This window comes from Doryrhamphus excisus, linkage group LG6 (genome assembly GCF_037039965.1).
Source record: "Doryrhamphus excisus strain RoL-2023G ecotype Guam linkage group LG6, RoL_Dexc_Guam_v1.1, whole genome shotgun sequence".
In the NCBI taxonomy this organism is placed as follows: domain Eukaryota; kingdom Metazoa; phylum Chordata; class Actinopteri; order Syngnathiformes; family Syngnathidae; genus Doryrhamphus; species Doryrhamphus excisus.
The window spans coordinates 89,490-116,228 of NC_136362.1; the positions used below are offsets into that span (position 1 = coordinate 89,490).

Below are 26,739 nucleotides of genomic sequence, written 5' to 3' on the forward strand. Positions count from 1 at the left end.
GCTGAGATATACTGCATTGGCCGGGAATCGGACCCGGGCCTCCCGCTTGGCAAGCGAGAATTCTACCACTGAACCACCATTGCCACATTGGGAAACACTGTCGGAGAACAAATTAAATTGTCGAGTGGATGTGCCTCTGCAAAGTGGCGCTGAATGACAAAACATCACAACACACGCAAGGGATGCCAGGGGAGGCCGAGTACTAACAGAGCTGAGCGAGAGGGCATAAGAAAAAAATTAGTGACCTTGTGGTGGTTTCCCGACAGCACCAAGGATATGGTGCACGTCTGATGCGTAATGCATGCCAGGTGATGTTCATCTAGCGAGCAGACATTCTTGTGGGGGACAAGCTCAACAGTAGGAATGTTAAGAGAACTGACCAGTCCGCTATCAATGAAGTTCTCGTCCGCCCCAGAGTCAATTAATGCTGTGGTAGGAGAAGCTTCCCCCGCCCAGGATATCGTACCTTCCACCTGAAGTCGGCCCACCAAAGCGGATGACGCAGCCGGTGTGGTTGGAGCGGGCAGTGCCAGCAGCTGGGGAATATCCCTGGCGGAGGAAGAGCATTGGCGTGCTGGGCGAACTGGACAGCGGGAAATTGTGTGTAGGACTCCCACAGTACAGGCACAGCCACAGGCGTAGACGGTGACTCCTCTCCGCTGGCGAAGGGCGACTGGCTCCCAGTTGCATGGGGACGACACTCCCGATGTCGTCAGACGGCGCTCCGCTGCTGGAGCAGGGAGAGAGGAGTGGTGCTGGAAGAGCCCCAGGAGGTGGGATTTGGAGCCGACGTGTGGGTCGGAGAGGCTCCGCCCGATATGCGTTTCGTAGCGCCTTGTCATTCCAGCAGCTCTCTGCCGCTATCCCGGTTAGCTCAGTTGGTCGGCGTGTGGTGCTAATAACGCCACGGGTTCAACCCCCCGTACTGGCCACTCTTCTTTATGTGCTCCAGGAACAACAAAACGGCGACCACCCACCGGCCCCCATACCAAACATCACACCACCCACCTGTGAAACACCCTCGACAAGGCCGCTGAGAGGTACAGGGGAGAGGTACAGAAAACAGCATGTCAAAGCAGAGTGGCAACAAACCTCTCGGCCACCGAGACTGCAAGCAGCAGATCAATGGGGACAGTGGACCCCATTAACCTGTACCCAAAATCCAGACCACCAGTGTAGAGAATGCGGACCGCGAAAGGACAACACCCCGGCCCTCATAACCAACAGTACTCCACCACAAGGTAAACAGCATGGCGGCAACAAATGCCCAACCAAAGCGTCACAGACAGGATTCGAACCTGTGCGGGGAAACCCCATTGGATTTCGAGTCCAACGCCTTCACCTCTCGGCCACCGTGACCGCTTGGAAAAGACCAATGGGGGCAGGTGACCCCATTGTCCTAGAACCAAAATTTTGCTGATGTCAAGGATCAGCTGGCAACATGTGCATGGGAGGAAGACACATGGTTTGTGTGAGGGGCTACACAAGTCTTTCCACTTCTAGTTAAAAGCCAGGCACCTCACATCGTTTCCATAAAGTACCAAGGGATTGTCCTGTTGCCCTTGTATTTTGTGGGCAAAAAGGAGGCGTTTGCAAGTGGACCTCAGACCCTATCACTGGTCACCTGAACAGGGACTTGAATCCCGGACACTCAGATCAAAAGTCTAATGTTCAGGTGACTGGCTCAAACTTTGTCTTGTCTGACCACTCAGACAAGACAAAGATATTTGGCTGATGTGGTCTGTCTGTTTTCTTAAACCTGCAAATGTCCAAATACACAAGGGTATTGTCTTTGTAGGGAGCATTGCAGTACATGTGACAGGTATACTACATATGACATCAGAAATGATGGGTATTTATTCAACAGAACAAGAACAACATTTATTTTAAATAACAGCATAGGAGCTGCTGAAACACAGAGAAGGCACTGCTGGGATTTGAACCCAGGATCTCCTGTTTACTAGACATGTCTGTCAAAAAATCACAACAGTGTACAGTGTCTTCTCTTAAGGGCCCCTGCTTACCAGTTGATGGGGTTTGACTTGATTCCTTTTAACATAAAAGCATTCCGTCATCTCTTAATCTATAATCCTGGCTGGCGCTTTTGCAAAAGCTAATGTTTTCAAGCAGAGCTTCTGTGTTTCACCAGACCTGTGCAGAAACAAACTGAAATCTGTGACTTGATCAACCTATCTTCTGATCAAATGTGTTAGACCATGGAAGCTGTAATGTGCTTTTGAAAAGTCATTGACACACAGTTTGCCAATTGGGAACCACACAAGTGCTGTGCAAGAGTGGAGCGCAAACACGAATGAACAGTGACACTGATGCATCCAGAGAACGTCCCTGGGTGGGCTCGAACCACCAGCCTCCCGGTTAACAGCCGAGCGCGCTGACCGATTGCGCCACAGAGACTCACACCCTGCCAACTTCTGTTCAGTTGAAGCCATACTAACGCATGCTATGCTTCCAGCATGCCCTTTGTTTTGGATGTGACTCGCACCTTCTGGCGTAACAATCGAGGCATTGCAAACCAGGACTCTTTACTCTTTGATGAACGCAAAGTATTTTTGGGTACAATCCAGGGGTCTTGTGCTCTCACGGAAATGGCTCTGTCCTTTTTCAACATGAGTTGAGACGAAATGTATTAAAATGGACAGACTGCATTGGTCACTCAATCAGAATTTCTCAGTTTGCCAATTTCAGACTGCGTGACAAAGAATCAAGTCAAACTCCATCGACAGGATGGAAAAGACACCTGAACACCGTGAGAAGAAGATTAAGAGAGGTTTTGTTCTAATGAGAAAGGTTTGTTTAACCGGACTGGTTGTTGCAACCGCAACCCGACTCAAGGTTCAACGTGACATTGTGACATACAAAAGAGGAACTCCCCGTCGGGGAATCGAACCCCGGTCTTCCACGTGACAGGCGGAGATACTGTCCACCACTGAAATCCATCCCACTTATCCTCATCAACGGACTGTATTCCCCACCCGTTACCAGCATGGGGACATTCCAACCCAAGATGGGAACACACTGGACCGGGGACACAGCAACATAGTAGGTGGCACAGACACAGCTTCACATTGCCCCCACTTTTAGACCCGACTGAAAAAGGACTCTCTTGCTTGGCGCTAACATGATGACCATTAGCATGTTAGCATTTAAGCTAATTTACTCATGTCTCAAGGCAAATAGACACATGGCATGATGTGGGGACACTATGGGACTGCCTTAACACTTTTGGACCTTGAGGCTGTCTTGATAGTTTTTTTTTTTTTTTACCCCGGACACAGTCTCTTTGAGAGGAGGCTGCGGTCCATCAGGACCAAAACCTCACGCCACAAAAACAAGTTTCTTCCTGTCTGCTGTCAGCCTCATCAACAAGGCCCGGAACCCCCCCTGACACTGTTCACACCCCACCTCTGCCTCACCCTGCCACTTTGACACTCTATATGCGTTAAATTAACGCTCAGTTTGGACTCTTAGGAAAAACAATCAGACTGCACTTTCGGAGTAACAAACAAAAAACAGACTGCGTACATATATTTATACTGCATTCTGTATATTTTGTATTTTCATTTTTTAATAGATGTGTCTGCACCTACTTCACCAAAACAAATCCCCAGTCGAGGTCAGCAGGCCCCGTCTCCACTGTAAACAGTGTGGACTGGGCTCTGCTTCCCTTTTCGGAGGCGCCGGACGGTTTGCCAGAACCCCTTCGAGGCCGACCGAAAGTCGTGCTCCATGGCCTCACCGAATTCCTCCCACACCCGAGTTTTTGCCTGGACAACCGCCGAAGCCGCGAACCGTTTGGCCTGACAGCTGCTTCCGGAGTCCCACAAGCCATCAATGCTGGATAGGACTCCTTCTTCAGCTTGACGGCGGCCCTGACTTCTGGTGTCCACCATCGGGTTCGGGGCCTGCAGCCACGACTGGCACCGACGGCCTTGCAGCTGCAACTCCGGTCAGCCGCCTCAGCAATGGAGGCACGGAATATGGCCCATTCGGACTCAATATCCCGGTCCTCCCCCGGGATGCAGGTGAAGCTCTGCCAGAGGTGAGAGTTGAAGACTCGACGAACGGGAGACTCTGCCAGACGTTCCCAGCACACCCTCACTACTCATTTGGGTCTACCAGGTCTGTATCACCAAAAGATGTGGGGCTCGAACCCACGACCCTGATATTAAGAGTCTCATGCTCTCCCGACTGAGCTAACCGGACCTTTTTCGGCCAGGATATCACTTTTTAATTATTTTTTTAATTGATGTGGACTTCTTGATGTTTAATCAATTCCACAGCCAACCTAGTTTCTCAGGGAAAAAATTGTGATGCGTAATGCATGCCAGGTGATGTTCATCTAGCGAGCAGACATTCTTGTGGGGGACAAGCTCAACAGTAGGAATGTTAAGAGAACTGACCAGTCCGCTATCAATGAAGTTCTCGTCCGCCCCAGAGTCAATTAATGCTGTGGTAGGAGAAGCTTCCCCCGCCCAGGATATCGTACCTTCCACCTGAAGTCGGCCCACCAAAGCGGATGACGCAGCCGGTGTGGTTGGAGCGGGCAGTGCCAGCAGCTGGGGAATATCCCTGGCGGAGGAAGAGCGTTGGCGTGCTGGGCGAACTGGACAGCGGGAAATTGTGTGTAGGACTCCCACAGTACAGGCGTCGAGAGGGAAAGTGGGAGCGTGAGGTCGACAGACGGATCGGCGCAGCCTCGGCAGTAATGCGGTCGCTGTAACGGACCGTCGTGGTTAAAAAAGCTCTCAATTTACCGGTCGATCTATGTTCCCACCCTCACCTATGGTCATGAGCTTTGGGTCATGACCGAAAGAATGACATCTCGGATACAGGCGGCTGAAATGAGTTTCCTCCGTAAGGTAGCTGGACTCACCCTAAGAGATAGGGTGAGGAGCTCAGTCATCCGGGAGGGCTCAGAGTAGAGCCGCTTCTCCTTCACATCGAGAGGAGTCAGTTGAGGTAGCTCGGGCATCTAGTCCGGATGCCTCCCGGACGCCTCCCTGGTGAGGTGTTCCGGGCATACCCAGCCGGGAAAAGGCCCCGGGGCAGACCTAGGACACGCTGGAGGGATTATGTCTCACAGCTGGCCTGGGAACACCTTGGTGTCCTCCCGGTGGAGCTGGAGGAGGTGGCCGGGGACCGGGAAATCTTGGCTTCCCTACTAAGACTGCTGCCCCCCGCGACCTGGACCTGGATAAGTGGAGGAAAATGGATGGATGGATGGACTTGTATACTAAAATGAGATGGAGATAATTGCAATATTTGTCGGAATAGTTCTGGAACAAATGGTGGAAGGAGTATCTGACCAACATTGCTCTGAGACAAAGATGGCATACGCCAAGAAGAAACATGCAAGTTGGAGATGTGGTGATCGTCAAAGAGGAGGAGGTTCCCCGAAACGAACGGAAACTGGCTGGGATTCTTCAAGTCCATAAGAGTGACAATGGACGAGTGAGGACAGTTGCGGTGTTTCGCGATGCTTCAATGTCCCGCAATGGCGTGTGAATGCACTCAAGAGCAATAAATGCATCGAGAACAGCAGTAAAGGAAGCGTGAACTCTTTACTGGACCAGGTCAGCTAAGTAACAAAGACAATACATCTGCAAGATCTTCAAAGGACACGTAAAGAGCACAGCCATAGCAGAGGATGGTTTCGATCCATCGACCTCTGGGTTATGGGCCCAGCACGCTACCGCTGCGCCACTCTGCTGCCGACATCTGTACAAGTACCCTGCTTTGTGCGGCTCCTTTTGAGTGTCCTCTGTTGTCAGTGAACCTCACAAGGTCACAGTTTTTTTTTCCTGATCAGGGCACCGTTTTAGGTTGGGTGGATGAGTGATCGAAGGCGCCAGATTAAGGTTCCTTACGCTCAGGAGGCTCTGGTTGAAATCCCACAGCTGTCATTTTCCTGGTCAGCTTCATTATCCACGCCTGGAATGATTTGGCAGCAAAAGACTGTCAGATTGTAAAAGACACCTGAACACCGTGAGAAGAAGATTAAGAGAGGTTTTGTTCTAATGAGAAAGGTTTGTTTAACCGGACTGGTTGTTGCAACCGCAACCCGACTCAAGGTTCAACGTGACATTGTGACATACAAAAGAGGAACTCCCCGTCGGGGAATCGAACCCCGGTCTTCCACGTGACAGGCGGAGAGACTGTCCACTATACTAACGAGGACTGCTGCTGAGTTGATGTGGTGTCGATTGGCCAAAGGGTAATTCAGAATAGGCTCATGGCCCATGACCGTTTTCATGGTAGCTGGAGACTTTAACCACTGAAATCCATCCCACTTATCCTCATCAACGGACTGTATTCCCCACCCGTTACCAGCATGGGGACATTCCAACCCAAGATGGGAACACACTGGACCGGGGACACAGCAACATAGTAGGTGGCACAGACACAGCTTCACATTGCCCCCACTTTTAGACCCGACTGAAAAAGGACTCTCTTGCTTGGCGCTAACATGATGACCATTAGCATGTTAGCATTTAAGCTAATTTACTCATGTCTCAAGGCAAATAGACACATGGCATGATGTGGGGACACTATGGGACTGCCTTAACACTTTTGGACCTTGAGGCTGTCTTGATAGTTTTTTTTTTTTTTACCCCGGACACAGTCTCTTTGAGAGGAGGCTGCGGTCCATCAGGACCAAAACCTCACGCCACAAAAACAAGTTTCTTCCTGTCTGCTGTCAGCCTCATCAACAAGGCCCGGAACCCCCCCTGACACTGTTCACACCCCACCTCTGCCTCACCCTGCCACTTTGACACTCTATATGCGTTAAATTAACGCTCAGTTTGGACTCTTAGGAAAAACAATCAGACTGCACTTTCGGAATAACAAACAAAAAACAGACTGCGTACATATATTTATACTGCATTCTGTATATTTTGTATTTTCATTTTTTAATAGATGTGTCTGCACCTACTTCACCAAAACAAATCCCCAGTCGAGGTCAGCAGGCCCCGTCTCCACTGTAAACAGTGTGGACTGGGCTCTGCTTCCCTTTTCGGAGGCGCCGGACGGTTTGCCAGAACCCCTTCGAGGCCGACCGAAAGTCGTGCTCCATGGCCTCACCGAATTCCTCCCACACCCGAGTTTTTGCCTGGACAACCGCCGAAGCCGCGAACCGTTTGGCCTGACAGTACCTGTCAGCTGCTTCCGGAGTCCCACAAGCCATCAATGCTGGATAGGACTCCTTCTTCAGCTTGACGGCGGCCCTGACTTCTGGTGTCCACCATCGGGTTCGGGGCCTGCAGCCACGACTGGCACCGACGGCCTTGCAGCTGCAACTCCGGTCAGCCGCCTCAGCAATGGAGGCACGGAATATGGCCCATTCGGACTCAATATCCCGGTCCTCCCCCGGGATGCAGGTGAAGCTCTGCCAGAGGTGAGAGTTGAAGACTCGACGAACGGGAGACTCTGCCAGACGTTCCCAGCACACCCTCACTACTCATTTGGGTCTACCAGGTCTGTATCACCAAAAGATGTGGGGCTCGAACCCACGACCCTGATATTAAGAGTCTCATGCTCTCCCGACTGAGCTAACCGGACCTTTTTCGGCCAGGATATCACTTTTTAATTATTTTTTTAATTGATGTGGACTTCTTGATGTTTAATCAATTCCACAGCCAACCTAGTTTCTCAGGGAAAAAATTGTGATGCGTAATGCATGCCAGGTGATGTTCATCTAGCGAGCAGACATTCTTGTGGGGGACAAGCTCAACAGTAGGAATGTTAAGAGAACTGACCAGTCCGCTATCAATGAAGTTCTCGTCCGCCCCAGAGTCAATTAATGCTGTGGTAGGAGAAGCTTCCCCCGCCCAGGATATCGTACCTTCCACCTGAAGTCGGCCCACCAAAGCGGATGACGCAGCCGGTGTGGTTGGAGCGGACAGTGCCAGCAGCTGGGGAATATCCCTGGCGGAGGAAGAGCGTTGGCATGCTGGGCGAACTGGACAGCGGGAAATTGTGTGTAGGACTCCCACAGTACAGGCGTAGAGAGGGAAAGTGGGAGCGTGAGGTCGACAGACGGATCGGCGCAGCCTCGGCAGTAATGCGGTCGCTGTAACGGACCGTTGTGGTTAAAAAAGCTCTCAATTTACCGGTCGATCTATGTTCCCACCCTCACCTATGGTCATGAGCTTTGGGTCATGACCGAAAGAATGACATCTCGGATACAGGCGGCTGAAATGAGTTTCCTCCGTAAGGTAGCTGGACTCACCCTAAGAGATAGGGTGAGGAGCTCAGTCATCCGGGAGGGCTCAGAGTAGAGCCGCTTCTCCTTCACATCGAGAGGAGTCAGTTGAGGTAGCTCGGGCATCTAGTCCGGATGCCTCCCGGACGCCTCCCTGGTGAGGTGTTCCGGGCATACCCAGCCGGGAAAAGGCCCCGGGGCAGACCTAGGACACGCTGGAGGGATTATGTCTCACAGCTGGCCTGGGAACACCTTGGTGTCCTCCCGGTGGAGCTGGAGGAGGTGGCCGGGGACCGGGAAATCTTGGCTTCCCTACTAAGACTGCTGCCCCCCGCGACCTGGACCTGGATAAGTGGAGGAAAATGGATGGATGGATGGACTTGTATACTAAAATGAGATGGAGATAATTGCAATATTTGTCGGAATAGTTCTGGAACAAATGGTGGAAGGAGTATCTGACCAACATTGCTCTGAGACAAAGATGGCATACGCCAAGAAGAAACATGCAAGTTGGAGATGTGGTGATCGTCAAAGAGGAGGAGGTTCCCCGAAACGAACGGAAACTGGCTGGGATTCTTCAAGTCCATAAGAGTGACAATGGACGAGTGAGGACAGTTGCGGTGTTTCGCGATGCTTCAATGTCCCGCAATGGCGTGTGAATGCACTCAAGAGCAATAAATGCATCGAGAACAGCAGTAAAGGAAGCGTGAACTCTTTACTGGACCAGGTCAGCTAAGTAACAAAGACAATACATCTGCAAGCTCTTCAAAGGACACGTAAAGAGCACAGCCATAGCAGAGGATGGTTTCGATCCATCGACCTCTGGGTTATGGGCCCAGCACGCTACCGCTGCGCCACTCTGCTGCCGACATCTGTACAAGTACCCTGCTTTGTGCGGCTCCTTTTGAGTGTCCTCTGTTGTCAGTGAACCTCACAAGGTCACAGTTTTTTTTTCCTGATCAGGGCACCGTTTTAGGTTGGGTGGATGAGTGATCGAAGGCGCCAGATTAAGGTTCCTTACGCTCAGGAGGCTCTGGTTGAAATCCCACAGCTGGCATTTTCCTGGTCAGCTTCATTATCCACGCCTGGAATGATTTGGCAGCAAAAGACTGTCAGATTGTAAAAGACACCTGAACACCGTGAGAAGAAGATTAAGAGAGGTTTTGTTCTAATGAGAAAGGTTTGTTTAACCGGACTGGTTGTTGCAACCGCAACCCGACTCAAGGTTCAATGTGACATTGTGACATACAAAAGAGGAACTCCCCGTCGGGGAATCGAACCCCGGTCTTCCACGTGACAGGCGGAGATACTGTCCACTATACTAACGAGGACTGCTGCTGAGTTGATGTGGTGTCGATTGGCCAAAGGGTAATTCAGAATAGGCTCGTGGCCCATGACCGTTTTCATGGTAGCTGGAGACTTTAACCACTGAAATCCATCCCGCTTATCCTCATCAACGGACTGTATTCCCCACCCGTTACCAGCATGGGGACATTCCAACCCAAGATGGGGACACACTGGACCGGGGACACAGCAACATAGTAGGTGGCACAGACACAGCTTCACATTGCCCCCACTTTTAGACCCGACTGAAAAAGGACTCTCTTGCTTGGCGCTAACATGATGACCATTAGCATGTTAGCATTTAAGCTAATTTACTCATGTCTCAAGGCAAATAGACACATGGCATGATGTGGGGACACTATGGGACTGCCTTAACACTTTTGGACCTTGAGGCTGTCTTGATAGTTTTGTTTTTTTACCCCGGACACAGTCTCTTTGAGAGGAGGCTGCGGTCCATCAGGACCAAAACCTCACGCCGCAAAAACAGTTTCTTCCTGTCTGCTGTCAGCCTCATCAACAAGGCCCGGAACCCCCCCTGACACTGTTCACACCCCACCTCTGCCTCACCCTGCCACTTTGACACTCTATATGCGTTAAATTAAAGCTCAGTTTGGACTCTTAGGAAAAACAATCAGACTGCACTTTCGGAATAACAAACAAAAAACAGACTGCGTACATATATTTATACTGCATTCTGTATATTTTGTATTTTCATTTTTTAATAGATGTGTCTGCACCTACTTCACCAAAACAAATCCCCAGTCGAGGTCAGCAGGCCCCGTCTCCACTGTAAACGGTGTGGACTGGGCTCTGCTTCCCTTTTCGGAGGCGCCGGACGGTTTGCCAGAACCCCTTCGAGGCCGACCGAAAGTCGTGCTCCATGGCCTCACCGAATTCCTCCCACACCCGAGTTTTTGCTTGGACAACCGCCGAAGCCGCGAACCGTTTGGCCTGACAGTACCTGTCAGCTGCTTCCGGAGTCCCACAAGCCATCAATGCTGGATAGGACTCCTTCTTCAGCTTGACGGCGGCCCTGACTTCTGGTGTCCACCATCGGGTTCGGGGCCTGCCGCCACGACTGGCACCGACGGCCTTGCAGCTGCAACTCCGGTCAGCCGCCTCAGCAATGGAGGCACGGAATATGGCCCATTCGGACTCAATATCCCGGTCCTCCCCCGGGATGCAGGTGAAGCTCTGCCAGAGGTGAGAGTTGAAGACTCGACGAACGGGAGACTCTGCCAGACGTTCCCAGCACACCCTCACTACTCATTTGGGTCTACCAGGTCTGTATCACCAAAAGATGTGGGGCTCGAACCCACGACCCTGATATTAAGAGTCTCATGCTCTCCCGACTGAGCTAACCGGACCTTTTTCGGCCAGGATATCACTTTTTAATTATTTTTTTAATTGATGTGGACTTCTTGATGTTTAATCAATTCCACAGCCAACCTAGTTTCTCAGGGAAAAAAGGAGCGAGAGGTTCAGTCATAGCTGAGAACTTTGGAAGTGTAGTCATCTTAACCCTCCCGTTATGTTCATTTGTCAGGAACAGCCATGATGTTCCCGGGTCAGTTTGCATGCTTATTTATCTGAAAGATGTCCAAAACCAAAAAAAAATCCCCACAAGCATTGTTAGTTATTCACTACTAACTCCATTACTAACTATTCTAACAATGTTTAGTGCAATGGTGTAACTTACCGCTCACAGGTAATGGTTTAATTAAAAAAATGGATTCAAGCACCTTCTGGCGTAATGGGATCCACAACAATCACGTCAGCTGTGGATGCAACGTCAATTCGTTCTTGAAGGGCAAGTGACAAAAAGAAGTACATGGTTCAGAAATCAGCTGCCAAAGTTTCACTGACCAAGCACCCAGGCACTGCTGGGATTTGAACCCAGGATCTCCTGTTTACTAGACAGGCACTTTGACCAGCTTAGCCACAGTGCCAGCAGTGCAGCTGGCACCAACACAAAAACAGTTCGCCAATGGGGAAAAATGTACATACAAGCGAGGGAGTCCAAAGTCCAACACATGTGTGAATTGAGAGTCCCTGGGTGGGATCGAACCACCAACCTCTCAGTTAACAGCCAAACGTGCTGAGCAATTGTGCGACAGAGACTACAACAGCATGACTGCAGTCAGGTTTCACAAAGTGCTGTCCACCTTAACTCTCGGGTGGTCCGGTCTGTTACGTTTCAGGTGTCATTCTGAATACTGCACTTTCGCAGGAAAAGAGCCTTTGTACTTTTTCAACATGAGCTCTAAAGAAAGGTATAAGCTGAGATATACTGCATTGGCCGGGAATCGGACCCGGGCCTCCCGCTTGGCAAGCGAGAATTCTACCACTGAACCACATTGTGAAACACTGTCGGAGAACAAATTAAATTGTCGAGTGGATGTGCCTCTGCAAAGTGGTGCTGAATAACAAAACATCACAACACACGCAAGGGATGCCAGGGGAGGCCGAGTACTAACAGAGCTGAGCGAGAGGGCATACGAAAAAAATTAGTGACCTTTTGGTGGTTTCCCGACAGCACCAAGGATATGGTGCACGTCTGATGCGTAATGCATGCCAGGTGATGTTCATCTAGCGAGCAGACATTCTTGTGGGGGACAAGCTCAACAGTAGGAATGTTAAGAGAACTGACCAGTCCGCTATCAATGAAGTTCTCGTCCACCCCAGAGTCAATTAATGCTGTGGTAGGAGAAGCTTCCCCCGCCCAGGGTATCGTACCTTCCACCTGAAGTCGGCCCACCAAAGCGGATGACGCAGCCGGTGTGGTTGGAGCGGGCAGTGCCAGCAGCTGGGGAATATCCCTGGCGGAGGAAGAGCGTTGGCGTGCTGGGCGAACTGGACAGCGGGAAATTGTGTGTAGGACTCCCACAGTACAGGCGTAGAGAGGGAAAGTGGGAGCGTGAGGTCGACAGACGGATCGGCGCAGCCTCGGCAGTAATGCGGTCGCTGTAACGGACCGTCGTGGTTAAAAAAGCTCCCAATTTACCGGTCGATCTATGTTCCCACCCTCACCTATGGTCATGAGCTTTGGGTCATGACCGAAATAATGACATCTCGGATACAGGCGGCTGAAATGAGTTTCCTCCGTAGGGTAGCTGGACTCACCCTAAGAGATAGGGTGAGGAGCTCAGTCATCCGGGAGGGCTCAGAGTAGAGCCGCTTCTCCTTCACATCGAGAGGAGTCAGTTGAGGTAGCTCGGGCATCTAGTCCGGATGCCTCCCGGACGCCTCCCTGGTGAGGTGTTGCGGGCATACCCAGCCGGGAAAAGGCCCCGGGGCAGACCTAGGACACGCTGGAGGGATTATGTCTCACAGCTGGCCTGGGAACACCTTGGTGTCCTCCCGGTGGAGCTGGAGGAGGTGGCCGGGGACCGGGAAATCTTGGCTTCCCTACTAAGACTGCTGCCCCCCGCGACCTGGACCTGGATAAGTGGAGGAAAATGGATGGATGGATGGACTTGTATACTAAAATGAGATGGAGATAATTGCAATATTTGTCGGAATAGTTCTGGAACAAATGGTGGAAGGAGTATCTGACCAACATTGCTCTGAGACAAAGATGGCATACGCCAAGAAGAAACATGCAAGTTGGAGATGTGGTGATCGTCAAAGAGGAGGAGGTTCCCCGAAACGAACGGAAACTGGCTGGGATTCTTCAAGTCCATAAGAGTGACAATGGACGAGTGAGGACAGTTGCGGTGTTTCGCGATGCTTCAATGTCCCGCAATGGCGTGTGAATGCACTCAAGAGCAATAAATGCATCGAGAACAGCAGTAAAGGAAGCGTGAACTCTTTACTGGACCAGGTCAGCTAAGTAACAAAGACAATACATCTGCAAGCTCTTCAAAGGACACGTAAAGAGCACAGCCATAGCAGAGGATGGTTTCGATCCATCGACCTGTGGGTTATGGGCCCAGCATGCTACCGCTGCGCCACTCTGCTGCCGACATCTGTACAAGTACCCTGCTTTGTGCGGCTCCTTTTGAGTGTCCTCTGTTGTCAGTGAACCTCACAAGGTCACCGTTTTTTTTTCCTGATCAGGGCACCGTTTTAGGTTGGGTGGATGAGTGATCGAAGGCGCCAGATTAAGGTTCCTTACGCTCAGGAGGCTCTGGTTGAAATCCCACAGCTGGCATTTTCCTGGTCAGCTTCATTATCCACGCCTGGAATGATTTGGCAGCAAAAGACTGTCAGATTGTAAAAGACACCTGAACACCGTGAGAAGAAGATTAAGAGAGGTTTTGTTCTAATGAGAAAGGTTTGTTTAACCGGACTGGTTGTTGCAACCGCAACCCGACTCAAGGTTCAACGTGACATTGTGACATACAAAAGAGGAACTCCCCATCGGGGAATCGAACCACGGTCTTCCACGTGACAGGCGGAGATACTGTCCACTATACTAACGAGGACTGCTGCTGAGTTGATGTGGTGTCGATTGGCCAAAGGGTAATTCAGAATAGGCTCGTGGCCCATGACCGTTTTCATGGTAGCTGGAGACTTTAACCACTGAAATCCATCCCGCTTATCCTCATCAACGGACTGTATTCCCCACCCGTTACCAGCATGGGGACATTCCAACCCAAGATGGGAACACACTGGACCAGGGACACAGCAACATAGTAGGTGGCACAGACACAGCTTCACATTGCCCCCACTTTTAGACCCGACTGAAAAAGGACTCTCTTGCTTGGCGCTAACATGATGACCATTAGCATGTTAGCATTTAAGCTAATTTACTCATGTCTCAAGGCAAATAGACACATGGCATGATGTGGGGACACTATGGGACTGCCTTAACACTTTTGGACCTTGAGGCTGTCTTGATAGTTTTTTTTTTTTTTTACCCCGGACACAGTCTCTTTGAGAGGAGGCTGCGGTCCATCAGGACCAAAACCTCACGCCACAAAAACAAGTTTGTTCCTGTCTGCTGTCAGCCTCATCAACAAGGCCCGGAACCCCCCCTGACACTGTTCACACCCCACCTCTGCCTCACCCTGCCACTTTGACACTCTATATGCGTTAAATTAACGCTCAGTTTGGACTCTTAGGAAAAACAATCAGACTGCACTTTCGGAATAACAAACAAAAACAGACTGCGTACATATATTTATACTGCATTCTGTATATTTTGTATTTTCATTTTTTAATAGATGTGTCTGCACCTACTTCACCAAAACAAATCCCCAGTCGAGGTCAGGAGGCCCCGTCTCCACTGTAAACAGTGTGGACTGGGCTCTGCTTCCCTTTTCGGAGGCGCCGGACGGTTTGCCAGAACCCCTTCGAGGCCGACCGAAAGTCGTGCTCCATGGCCTCACCGAATTCCTCCCACACCCGAGTTTTTGCCTGGACAACCGCCGAAGCCGCGAACCGTTTGGCCTGACAATACCTGTCAGCTGCTTCCGGAGTCCCACAAGCCATCAATGCTGGATAGGACTCCTTCTTCAGCTTGACGGCGGCCCTGACTTCTGGTGTCCACCATCGGGTTCGGGGCCTGCCGCCACGACTGGCACCGACGGCCTTGCAGCTGCAACTCCGGTCAGCCGCCTCAGCAATGGAGGCACGGAATATGGCCCATTCGGACTCAATATCCCGGTCCTCCCCCGGGATGCAGGTGAAGCTCTGCCAGAGGTGAGAGTTGAAGACTCGACGAACGGGAGACTCTGCCAGACGTTCCCAGCACACCCTCACTACTCATTTGGGTCTACCAGGTCTGTATCACCAAAAGATGTGGGGCTCGAACCCACGACCCTGATATTAAGAGTCTCATGCTCTCCCGACTGAGCTAACCGGACCTTTTTCGGCCAGGATATCACTTTTTAATTATTTTTTTAATTGATGTGGACTTCTTGATGTTTAATCAATTCCACAGCCAACCTAGTTTCTCAGGAAAAAAAGGAGCGAGAGGTTCAGTCATAGCTGAGAACTTTGGAAGTGTAGTCATCTTAACCCTCCCGTTATGTTCATTTGTCAGGAACAGCCATGATGTTCCCGGGTCAGTTTGCATGCTTATTTATCTGAAAGATGTCCAAAACCAAAAAAAAATCCCCACAAGCATTGTTAGTTATTCACTACTAACTCCATTACTAACTATTCTAACAATGTTTAGTGCAATGGTGTAACTTACCGCTCACAGGTAATGGTTTAATTAAAAAAATGGATTCAAGCACCTTCTGGCGTAATGGGATCCACAACAATCACGTCAGCTGTGGATGCAACGTCAATTCGTTCTTGAAGGGCAAGTGACAAAAAGAAGTACATGGTTCAGAAATCAGCTGCCAAAGTTTCACTGACCAAGCACCGCTGGGATTTGAACCCAGGATCTCCTGTTTACTAGACAGGCACTTTGACCAGCTTAGCCACAGTGCCAGCAGTGCATCTGGCACCAACACAAAAACAGTTCGCCAATGGGGAAAAATGTTCATACAAGGGAGGGAGTCCAAAGTCCAACAATTGTGTGAATTGAGAGTCCCTGGGTGGGATCGAACCACCAACCTCTCAGTTAACAGCCAAACGTGCTGAGCAATTGCGCGACAGAGACTACAACAGCATGACTGCAGTCAGGTTTCACAAAGTGCTGTCCACCTTAACTCTCGGGTGGTCCGGTCTGTTACGTTTCAGGTGTCAGTCTGAATACTGCACTTTCGCAGGAAAAGAGCCTTTGTACTTTTTCAACATGAGCTCTAAAGAAAGGTATAAGCTGAGATATACTGCATTGGCCGGGAATCGGACCCGGGCCTCCCGCTTGGCAAGCGAGAATTCTACCACTGAACCACCATTGCCACATTGGGAAACACTGTCGGAGAACAAATTAAATTGTCGAGTGGATGTGCCTCTGCAAAGTGGCGCTGAATGACAAAACATCACAACACACGCAAGGGATGCCAGGGGAGGCCGAGTACTAACAGAGCTGAGCGAGAGGGCATAAGAAAAAAATTAGTGACCTTGTGGTGGTTTCCCGACAGCACCAAGGATATGGTGCACGTCTGATGCGTAATGCATGCCAGGTGATGTTCATCTAGCGAGCAGACATTCTTGTGGGGGACAAGCTCAACAGTAGGAATGTTAAGAGAACTGACCAGTCCGCTATCAATGAAGTTCTCGTCCGCCCCAGAGTCAATTAATGCTGTGGTAGGAGAAGCTTCCCCCGCCCAGGATATCGTACCTTCCACCTGAAGTCGGCCCACCAAAGCGGATGACGCAGCCGGTGTGGTTGGAGCGGGCAGTGCCAGCAGCTGGGGAATATCCCTGGCGGAGGAAGAGCATTGGCGTGCTGGGCGAACTGGACAGCGGGAAATTGTGTGTAGGACTCCCACAGTACAGGCACAGCCACAGGCGTAGACGGTGACTCCTCTCCGCTGGCGAAGGGCGACTGGCTCCCAGTTGCATGGGGACGACACTCCCGATGTCGTCAGACGGCGCTCCGCTGCTGGAGCAGGGAGAGAGGAGTGGTGCTGGAAGAGCCCCAGGAGGTGGGATTTGGAGCCGACGTGTGGGTCGGAGAGGCTCCGCCCGATATGCATTTCGTAGCGCCTTGTCATTCCAGCAGCTCTCTGCCGCTATCCCGGTTAGCTCAGTTGGTCGGCGTGTGGTGCTAATAACGCCACGGGTTCAACCCCCCGTACTGGCCACTCTTCTTTATGTGCTCCAGGAACAACAAAACGGCGACCACCCACCGGCCCCCATACCAAACATCACACCACCCACCTGTGAAACACCCTCGACAAGGCCGCTGAGAGGTACAGGGGAGAGGTACAGAAAACAGCATGTCAAAGCAGAGTGGCAACAAACCTCTCGGCCACCGAGACTGCAAGCAGCAGATCAATGGGGACAGTGGACCCCATTAACCTGTACCCAAAATCCAGACCACCAGTGCAGAGAATGCGGACCGTGAAAGGACAACACCCCGGCCCTCATAACCAACAGTACTCCACCACAAGGTAAACAGCATGGCGGCAACAAATGCCCAACCAAAGCGTCACATACAGGATTCGAACCTGTGCGGGGAAACCCCATTGGATTTCGAGTCCAACGCCTTCACCTCTCGGCCACCGTGACCGCTTGGAAAAGACCAATGGGGGCAGGTGACCCCATTGTCCTAGAACCAAAATTTTGCTGATGTCAAGGATCAGCTGGCAACATGTGCATGGGAGGAAGACACATGGTTTGTGTGAGGGGCTACACAAGTCTTTCCACTTCTAGTTAAAAGCCAGGCACCTCACATCGTTTCCATAAAGTACCAAGGGATTGTCCTGTTGCCCTTGTATTTTGTGGGCAAAAAGGAGGCGTTTGCAAGTGGACCTCAGACCCTATCACTGGTCACCTGAACAGGGACTTGAATCCCGGACACTCAGATCAAAAGTCTAATGTTCAGGTGACTGGCTCAAACTTTGTCTTGTCTGACCACTCAGACAAGACAAAGATATTTGGCTGATGTGGTCTGTCTGTTTTCTTAAACCTGCAAATGTCCAAATACACAAGGGTATTGTCTTTGTAGGGAGCATTGCAGTACATGTGACAGGTATACTACATATGACATCAGAAATGATGGGTATTTATTCAACAGAACAAGAACAACATTTATTTTAAATAACAGCATAGGAGCTGCTGAAACACAGAGAAGGCACTGCTGGGATTTGAACCCAGGATCTCCTGTTTACTAGACATGTCTGTCAAAAAATCACAACAGTGTACAGTGTCTTCTCTTAAGGGCCCCTGCTTACCAGTTGATGGGGTTTGACTTGATTCCTTTTAACATAAAAGCATTCCGTCATCTCTTAATCTATAATCCTGGCTGGCGCTTTTGCAAAAGCTTCTGTGTTTCACCAGACCTGTGCAGAAACAAACTGAAATCTGTGACTTGATCAACCTATCTTCTGATCAAATGTGTTAGACCATGGAAGCTGTAATGTGCTTTTGAAAAGTCATTGACACACAGTTTGCCAATTGGGAACCACACAAGTGCTGTGCAAGAGTGGAGCGCAAACACGAATGAACAGTGACACTGATGCATCCAGAGAACGTCCCTGGGTGGGCTCGAACCACCAGCCTCCCGGTTAACAGCCGAGCGCGCTGACCGATTGCGCCACAGAGACTCACACCCTGTCAACTTCTGTTCAGTTGAAGCCATACTAACGCATGCTATGCTTCCAGCATGCCCTTTGTTTTGGATGTGACTCGCACCTTCTGGCGTAACAATCGAGGCATTGCAAACCAGGACTCTTTACTCTTTGATGAACGCAAAGTATTTTTGGGTACAATCCAGGGGTCTTGTGCTCTCACGGAAATGGCTCTGTCCTTTTTCAACATGAGTTGAGACGAAATGTATTAAAATGGACAGACTGCATTGGTCACTCAATCAGAATTTCTCAGTTTGCCAATTTCAGACTGCGTGACAAAAAATCAAGTCAAACTCCATCGACAGGATGGACAGGGACAACAAAGCAGGGAAGATAAGGGATAGGGAGGAGAGGGGAAAGATTTGACCGCCTTTGTTGAGAAGAAGCTCTCACCTCTGCAAGGTCAAGTACAGTATGCCAGAAGATTTTACCTTGTGAGTTGTCCTCAGTCAACAAAGGTCTGGATAGCTCAGTTGGTAGAGCATCAGACTTTTAATCTGAGGGTCCAGTGTTCAAGTCCCTGTTCAGGCGGTGAAGGTAGGCCCCTTCCCTGAAATGTTAAACCTACTTCCTTTATCCTCCTTCTGTGGTCAAGTACAGTATGCCAGAAGATTTCTGCTCCTTCATCCTCAACACCGAGAAGGCCAAGGAGATGACCGTGCACACAAGGAATAACTTGTTTAAGTAAACCTTTTCGACCTAGCACCTTTGCGATCTTCCAGGACTGTGGGTAAACACCATTCTCAATAATCGGCTCCTGAATCAACTTTGCTGCCGCCCTCAGTAACCTCCCAACCAAATTATAAATACCACATGGCTCATCGCTTTTAATGGAATGCAACAGTTTTACTACCTCATCTACACTTACCCTCTTAAATTGAAAACTAGGCAGTTTATCCTACATTGTCTTGTTCTTTATAATAGAATCTGACAGTCTACCATCAACATCTATCATCTAATCTCTAATCAAATTTACTTTATTGATAAAAAATTGAGAAATATTTGCCAATTTGGACAATTGTCAATCTGCCCCCACTTTGGACACATCGTCGTGATTCATTGTTTGGCAACTGCTTTGTGACTTCGCCTGTCCCCTTAAAAGCCCCTTCCTTCAGGTTTCCATAGTGTCGTGGTTGTCACGTTTGCCAAACACGCAAAAGGTCCCTAGTTAATTTCACAGGCGACCAAGTTAGGAATTGTGGTCATACAAGAAGGGGGTTTGTTTTTTTGTATTTGGAATACAATGTTTTCTGCATTTTGAACAATTTTCCACAGGAAAGACATCTTTCAGATGTATCAACAAAAGAGTTGAACCGCCCAATGTGGGGCTCGAACCCAGGACCCTGAGAGTGAGAGTCTCATGCGGTACCGACTGAGCAAAACGGGCCTTTTTCTGCTGTAGATATAATTTTTTGTTTTTCTTTTTTATCAATGTGGCCACCTTGATGTTTGATCAATTCCACAGACAGCCTTGTTTCTCAGGGAACAGAAGGAGCGATACTTTCAGTCATCAGTAGTTCTACAAACTCTGACTCAGGCCACATCTTTGTACCCGACATTTCCAATTTATTTATATATATATTTATACATCATGTCCCCACCCCGAGGTTATCAAACTCGCTCCCAAGGAAATGTTGGAACTTGGGAAAGCATGAAGAATGCCTAAAAAAAGCCTACCCTATGGTAGAAGATAAGTTCCGCAACAGCAGGGGGAGTACCTCAGTATGTTTACAGACCATGGACTCCTCCTAAATTTAGATACATAGCCTTATCCATGCCAAAACCACACAACAACCTTGACCAAATCCTGACTGACAAAACTGACTTGGTACATAATCACCGTCTCAACGGAACTGAATTAGCCCAACTGTTGACATTGACCACAGGCTCCAAGTATGGTGCTTTTTGTACGGCCATTTAGCCAATTTGGCCAAAGGGGAATTCAGAACACCCTCGTGAGCCATTACCATTTTTATGGTACCTGGCGACTTCAACCCGCGAACTCCACTGTACCGCTTATCCTCATCAACGGACTGTATTCCCCACCCTTTACCAGCATGGGGACATTCCAACCCAAGATGAGAACACACTGGACCAGGTACACAGCAACATAGTACGTGGCACAGACACAGCTTCACCCTACCCCCACTTTTAGCCCAGACTGAAAAAGCAGAAAAACCCCTTTGCAGCTGAAATTGCTCAGTTGGGAGCACGTTGGATTGAATCTCTAAAGGTCCCTGGTTCAATCCCAGTTTTCAGCACAATTGCTGTTTACATCGTGAGTTGGCAAATAGTTTGTAAAGGGGTGACTTTGTTCTCCTGATTTCATCAACATCGATCACGACAACACAGCCAATTACATATTAAGACCAGACAAGTGCAGTTGGGAGGTGACATACAGAATCCTGATGCATATCATGTTACAATCAGACACAAACAGGATGTAGGACCCGACCTTGAGTTCGCGCAAATGTTCACAGCATTAGGTCTGCAAAGTGTTCAGCTGATGCACATTTACTGGAGAGGAAAATGGGCTTTTGTCACGGTAGCCATGCCCACACAAGCTAAAATGTTTCTCCCGCCAGGACAACACCAACATGAAATTCAAGCTTTGCTCGCAGACGAAAAAGAACCAGCTGGAATGAGCAATCTGCACCTCCAAGTCTGAGTTTATGGTTCTTGCCCAGAAAAGCATAGCTCACAGCCGTAATCGTATAGTGGTTCCTACTCTGTGTTGTGGCCGCAGCAACCCCGGCCGATTCAGGGTCATGGCAGGTGTGTGTTGCTTTTGTAATTGTATTGTCTGAAAAGACAAGATTGTCTGTCCACTTGAAGTGTGGTGATGTAAAAATACACTAGTTTTGACCACACCTGTATTTTTAGTCAACATTATTAGCATGCAATGAATCAAAGTATAAGCAACGATGTCAGAGATCAAGAACGCTTTTGATAGGGAAAAAAAGCCATAACATATCATTTCGACAATACGGGTATCAAACCCGCTATTTCTTGCATGTAGAGCAAGAGCTCTAGCCTTTGAGTTAAATCCCCCCGCTGCACAAGAAGGCTGCCACAATTTCTGCAACACCAAAACACTAATTAAGATGTGTCATTTTGAGTCCACAAGACCATGCCCTCAAAGGAGATGAGGTGACCGAGAGGTTAAGGTGATGGACTGCTAATCCATTGTGTTCTGCACGCATGGGTTCGAATCCCATCCTCATCGGACTATACTAATGCACCAGTTTTGACACCACCTGTGTTTTTAGGAAACATCATTAGAATGCAATTAATCCAAGTATCCGGTACGATGTGGGAGATTGAGAATGCTTTTTTGGCTAGAAAAAGGCATAATATACCATTTGGAGAATGCAGGCATCAATTCCACTTCATCTCACATGCGAAGTGAGCGCTCTACCATTTGTGGTCATACAAGAATGGGATTTGTTTTTGTGTACTTCAAATGAAATGTTTTCCGCATGTTGCAGAATTTTCCACAGGAAAGAAATCTTTAAGATGTATCACCAAAAGAGTTGAACCGCCCAATGTGGGGCTCGAACCCACGACCCTGAGATTAAGAGTCTCATGCTCTCCCGACTGAGCTAACCAGGCCTTTTTCGGCCAAGATATCTCTTTTTAATTTTTTTTTTAATTGATGTGGTCTTCTTGATGTTTGATCAATTCCACAGCCAACCTAGTTTCTCAGGGAACAAAGGAGCGAGAGGTTCAGTCATAGCTGAGAACTTTGGAAGTGTAGTCATCTTAACGTCTCCCGTTATGGTCATTTGTCATTTGTCATTCTCCAAACTCCTCCCATGTCAGAGTTTTTGCCTCAGCGAATGCCAAAGCCGCGGACCGCTTGGCCTGTCGGTTCCTGTCAGCTGAAGTCCCATGAGCCAAAAAGGCCCGATAGAACTCCTTCAGCTTGACAGCATTCCTCACCAATGGTATCCACCAACGGGTTTTAGGATTACCGCCACGACAGGCCCTGACCACCTTAGGGCCACAGCCGCCTCGACAATGGAGGCACAGATCATCCCTGCCTCCCTCTGGATCTTGCAGGTCACTGGGAAGCTATTCGGCTCGAAGGACCATTTGGTCCCGAACATGAAACTTTTTATCTGAGTGTCCCGGATTCAAGTCCCTGTTCAGGTGACCAGGTCTGAGGTCCACTTGCAAGGCCTCCTTTTGCCCTCAAAATACAAGGACAATACCTTGGTACTTTATGGAAACTACATGAGTAGCCGGGCTTTTAACTGGAACTGGAAAGACTTGCGGCCCCGCACTGTCAGAAGTGGGGTTTGAACAGACGCCTCATTAGAGACTGCAACCTGAATGCAGCGCCTTCGACCGCTCGGCCATCCTGACCCACCAGGTCTCGCTCCTTGTGTTCCCTGAGAAACTAGGTCAGCTGTGGAATTGATCAAACATCAGGATGGCCACATCAATAAAAACAGAACAAAAAATTATATCTAGAGCAGCCAAAGGCCGGATTAGCTCAGTCGGTAGAGCATGAGACTCTTAATCTCATGGTTGTGGGTTCGAGCCCAATATTGGGCGATTCAGCAGTTTTATTGATACATGTGAAAGATATCTTTCCTGTTGAAAACTGTTCAACATGCAGAAAACATTTCATTCCAAATACACAAAAACAAGTCTTTAGACCAAAGGCCTGGGGGCTCACTTCGTAGGGCATCAGACTTTAAATCTGAGTGTCAAGAGTTCAAGTCCCTTCAGAGATCAAGCACATGTCCTTGTTCCTATTTGTCACCTTAACTTTTTTGTAAAAAAATGACTTGAATGGCCATGTTTCCACCCAGTTTCGAACTGGGGACCTTTTGCGTGTTAGGCAAACATGATAACCACTACAATATGGAAACCTGAAGGAAGGGGCTTTTAAGGGGACTGAGCTCAATTTTATTCCACATATTAAAAATGTCACAAAAACAGGATTTTATTTTTTATTTATTTTTTTTATTTTATTTTTTTATTATGTTGTTCATATTCTATCTATTTATTCTCCACATTATTGTTATTATTATTATTTTTTATTACTTATCTTCTTTTGTGTCTGTTATTAAATGGGAGCCAGGCAACGACATTTCGTTGGCAATTTCACTACTGTGTTTTTGTGCAATGACAATAAAGGGAGTCTATGTCTATGTCTATTTTTCATTTAAAGAATATAGCCAGAGTGCGCCCGTTCCTCTCTCGGGCAAATAGAGAGATGCTGATGCATGCTTTTATTTCCAGTCATATTGACTATTGCAATGCCCTGCTTTCTGGTCTTCCTAAAAGAAACATCACAAGTCTACAACTTTTACAGAACAACTTCTGCTGCACGTGTGCTGACGAGGACCAGAAGGCAGGCGCATATTACACCGCTTCTAAAATCACTGCATTGGCTCCCTGTATGTTTCAGGATCCATTTGAAGGTTCTCTTAATGGTTTTTCAATGCCTTGGGGGTTGTGGGCCTTCTTATTTTTCTGAATTTCTTTTACGTTATGAACCCTCGCCCATCCTTAACGGGGGGATACTGTCACGTCCGGTTGCCCTTGTTTTGTGCCTCTGTCTCCCTCCTGTCCTTTTCTGTTGCTCCAGATCTCTTGCACCTGGCTGGAGGCGGAGCTGTTGAACGCACCTGAAGCTGATGACCCTTGTCCTGTACTTAAGCTTACACAGGACTTTGTGGATTGGTGCCAGCGGAACTTCCTCCAGATCAACACGGGGATAACCAGAGAGCTGGTGGTGGATTTCCGCAGGCGCATCCACTCTCCTCCAACACCAGTGAACATTCAGGGAATGGGCATTGAGATGGTGACATCTTACAAGTACCTGGGTGTTCATCTCAACAATAGACTGGACTGGACTCATCACACGGAAGCACTTTACAGGAAGGGCATGAGCAGACTCTATCTGCTCAAGAGACTGAGGTCTTTTGGAGTGCAAGGGACACTCCTCAAGACGTTCTATGACTCTGTTGTGGCTTCAGCCATTTTCCAGGGAGTGGTCTGCTGGGCAGCAGCATTTCGGCTGCGGATAGGAAGAGACTGGATAAGATCATCAGGAAGGCCAGCTCTGCACTGGGTTGCCCTCTTGACCCAGTGGAGGTGGTGGGAGAGAGGAGGATGTTGGCTAAGCTATCATCCATGTTGGAGAACGACTCCTACCCCCTGCAGGACACTTTGACAGCACTTGAGAGCTCCTTCAGCGATAGACTGCTTCACCCCAGTTGTGTGAAGGAGCGATATCGCAGGTCCTTTCTTCCTGCAGCTGTCAGGCTGTACAACAGCACCGCTCCCAATAGACTTCTACACTGCTATGTACATCTGTGTAATACTTGCTTTTATAGTCAGTATAGTTACTCCAGACCCCATTCACTGTGCAATATCTGATCAACCTCCATGTGCAATATTAAGGGCTCTAAATGCAATATACTAAGTTATATGGGAAGTATTTCCATAATGCCTCATATTAACTCTCTAACAAGATCTCAGTGTATAGACTGGTCATATATCTCATCTCGTCTCATATTATCTACATACTGTATTGTATATAACTGGGTGGAAACATGGCCTTTCAAGTCCTGCTTTTACAAAAAATCAAGGTGACAAATCGGCACAAGGATATGTGTTTGATGTCTGAAGGTGTGTACACAAGCATCCATCCCCAATTTGGACACACAATCCGTATTTCCCGGATGACTGATGGGCTGGGAATACATAACAGGCCGGTGTTGGAGGACCTGAGGAACCGCGATGATTCATAACGTAAAAGAAATTCAGAAAGATAAGGCCCACAAGCCCTAAGAATTTAAAAACCTATAAGAGATAAGAAAGAAAGATATATACCATTAAGAAAAATAAGAAGGCCCACAACCCCTAAGACATATAAAAACCATTAAGAGAACCTTCAAATGGATCCTGAAACATACTGGGAGCCAATGCAGTGATTTTAGAAGCGGTGTAATATGCGCCTGCCTTCTGGTCCTCGTCAGCACACATGCAGCAAAAGTTGTTGTGTAAAAGTTGTAGACTTGTGATGTTTCTTTTCGGAAGACCAAAAAGCAGGGCATTGTGATGTTTCTTTTCGGAAGACCAAAAAGCAGGGCATTGCAATAGTCCATACGACTGGATATAAAAGCATGCATCAGCATCTCTCTATTTGCCCGAGAGAGAATCAGAATCAGAATCAGAAAAGGTTTATTGCCATGTATGATCAAACACATACTAGGAATTTGTTTTGGTATAGTAGGTGCATACACATCTATTAAAAAAGAATGAAAAATACAAAATATGAAATACAAAATATGAAAATACAAAATATACAGAATAAAAGTATAAATATATGTACACAGTCTGTTTTTCTTTGTTATTCCGGAAGTGCAGTCTGATTGTTTTTCCTCAGAGTCCAAACTGAGAGTTAATGTAACGCATATAATGAAAGTGTCAAAGTGGCAGGATGAGGCAGAGGTGGGGTGCGAGGAGTGTCAGGTGGGGTTGCGGGCCTTGTTGATGAGGCTGACAGCAGACGGGAAGAAACTATTCTTGTGGCGTGAGGTTTTGGTCCTGATGGACCGCAGCCTCCTGCCAGAGGGGAGCGTCTCGAAGAGTGAGAGGTGAGAGGGATCGGCGGACTCTGGCTATATTCTTTAAATGAAAAATAAAATCCTGTTTTTGTAACATTTTTAATATGTGGAATAAAATTGAGCTCAGTCCCCTTAAAAGCCCCATCCTTCAGGTTTTCATAGTGTAGTGGTTATCACGTTTGCCTTACACGCAAAAGGTCCCCAGTTCGAAACTGGGTGGAAACATGGCCTTTCAAGTCCTCCTTTTACAAAAAAATCAAGGTGACAAATAGGAACAAGGACATGTGCTTGATCTTTGAAGGGACTTGAACTCTTGACCCTCAGATTAAAAGTCTGATGCCCTAATAACTGAGCCCCCAGGCCTTTGGTCATAAGACTTGTTTTTGTGTATTTGGAATGAAATGTTTTCTGCATGTTGAACAATTTTCAACAGGAAAGATATCTTCCA

General features: G+C 48.5%; 15 non-coding genes across 15 annotated transcripts; 2 read left to right on the top strand and 13 right to left on the bottom strand.

Annotated features, from left to right (window-relative positions):
• Positions 1–12: 12 nt before the first annotated feature.
• On the bottom strand, positions 13–83 carry trnag-gcc (transfer RNA glycine (anticodon GCC)). The gene has a single exon. It is a non-coding gene; the product is annotated as a tRNA-Gly (tRNA).
• A 1,194-nt stretch (positions 84–1,277) lies between these two features.
• Positions 1,278–1,359, bottom strand: trnas-cga (transfer RNA serine (anticodon CGA)). The gene has a single exon. It is a non-coding gene; the product is annotated as a tRNA-Ser (tRNA).
• Positions 1,360–2,341: 982 nt separating this feature from the next.
• trnan-guu (transfer RNA asparagine (anticodon GUU)) lies at positions 2,342–2,415 on the bottom strand. Its single transcript has one exon. It is a non-coding gene; the product is annotated as a tRNA-Asn (tRNA).
• Positions 2,416–5,659: 3,244 nt separating this feature from the next.
• trnam-cau (transfer RNA methionine (anticodon CAU)) lies at positions 5,660–5,731 on the bottom strand. Its single transcript has one exon. It is a non-coding gene; the product is annotated as a tRNA-Met (tRNA).
• A 3,285-nt stretch (positions 5,732–9,016) lies between these two features.
• Positions 9,017–9,088, bottom strand: trnam-cau (transfer RNA methionine (anticodon CAU)). The gene has a single exon. It is a non-coding gene; the product is annotated as a tRNA-Met (tRNA).
• Positions 9,089–9,483: 395 nt separating this feature from the next.
• On the bottom strand, positions 9,484–9,555 carry trnad-guc (transfer RNA aspartic acid (anticodon GUC)). The gene has a single exon. It is a non-coding gene; the product is annotated as a tRNA-Asp (tRNA).
• Positions 9,556–11,443: 1,888 nt separating this feature from the next.
• On the bottom strand, positions 11,444–11,517 carry trnat-agu (transfer RNA threonine (anticodon AGU)). The gene has a single exon. It is a non-coding gene; the product is annotated as a tRNA-Thr (tRNA).
• Positions 11,518–15,878: 4,361 nt separating this feature from the next.
• Positions 15,879–15,952, bottom strand: trnat-agu (transfer RNA threonine (anticodon AGU)). Its single transcript has one exon. It is a non-coding gene; the product is annotated as a tRNA-Thr (tRNA).
• Positions 15,953–16,294: 342 nt separating this feature from the next.
• Positions 16,295–16,365, bottom strand: trnag-gcc (transfer RNA glycine (anticodon GCC)). The gene has a single exon. It is a non-coding gene; the product is annotated as a tRNA-Gly (tRNA).
• Positions 16,366–17,559: 1,194 nt separating this feature from the next.
• On the bottom strand, positions 17,560–17,641 carry trnas-cga (transfer RNA serine (anticodon CGA)). The gene has a single exon. It is a non-coding gene; the product is annotated as a tRNA-Ser (tRNA).
• A 963-nt stretch (positions 17,642–18,604) lies between these two features.
• trnan-guu (transfer RNA asparagine (anticodon GUU)) lies at positions 18,605–18,678 on the bottom strand. Its single transcript has one exon. It is a non-coding gene; the product is annotated as a tRNA-Asn (tRNA).
• Positions 18,679–21,846: 3,168 nt separating this feature from the next.
• Positions 21,847–21,928, top strand: trnas-gcu (transfer RNA serine (anticodon GCU)). The gene has a single exon. It is a non-coding gene; the product is annotated as a tRNA-Ser (tRNA).
• A 313-nt stretch (positions 21,929–22,241) lies between these two features.
• Positions 22,242–22,314, bottom strand: trnak-cuu (transfer RNA lysine (anticodon CUU)). Its single transcript has one exon. It is a non-coding gene; the product is annotated as a tRNA-Lys (tRNA).
• A 1,195-nt stretch (positions 22,315–23,509) lies between these two features.
• On the bottom strand, positions 23,510–23,582 carry trnav-aac (transfer RNA valine (anticodon AAC)). Its single transcript has one exon. It is a non-coding gene; the product is annotated as a tRNA-Val (tRNA).
• Positions 23,583–26,443: 2,861 nt separating this feature from the next.
• trnav-uac (transfer RNA valine (anticodon UAC)) lies at positions 26,444–26,516 on the top strand. The gene has a single exon. It is a non-coding gene; the product is annotated as a tRNA-Val (tRNA).
• Positions 26,517–26,739: the final 223 nt, after the last annotated feature.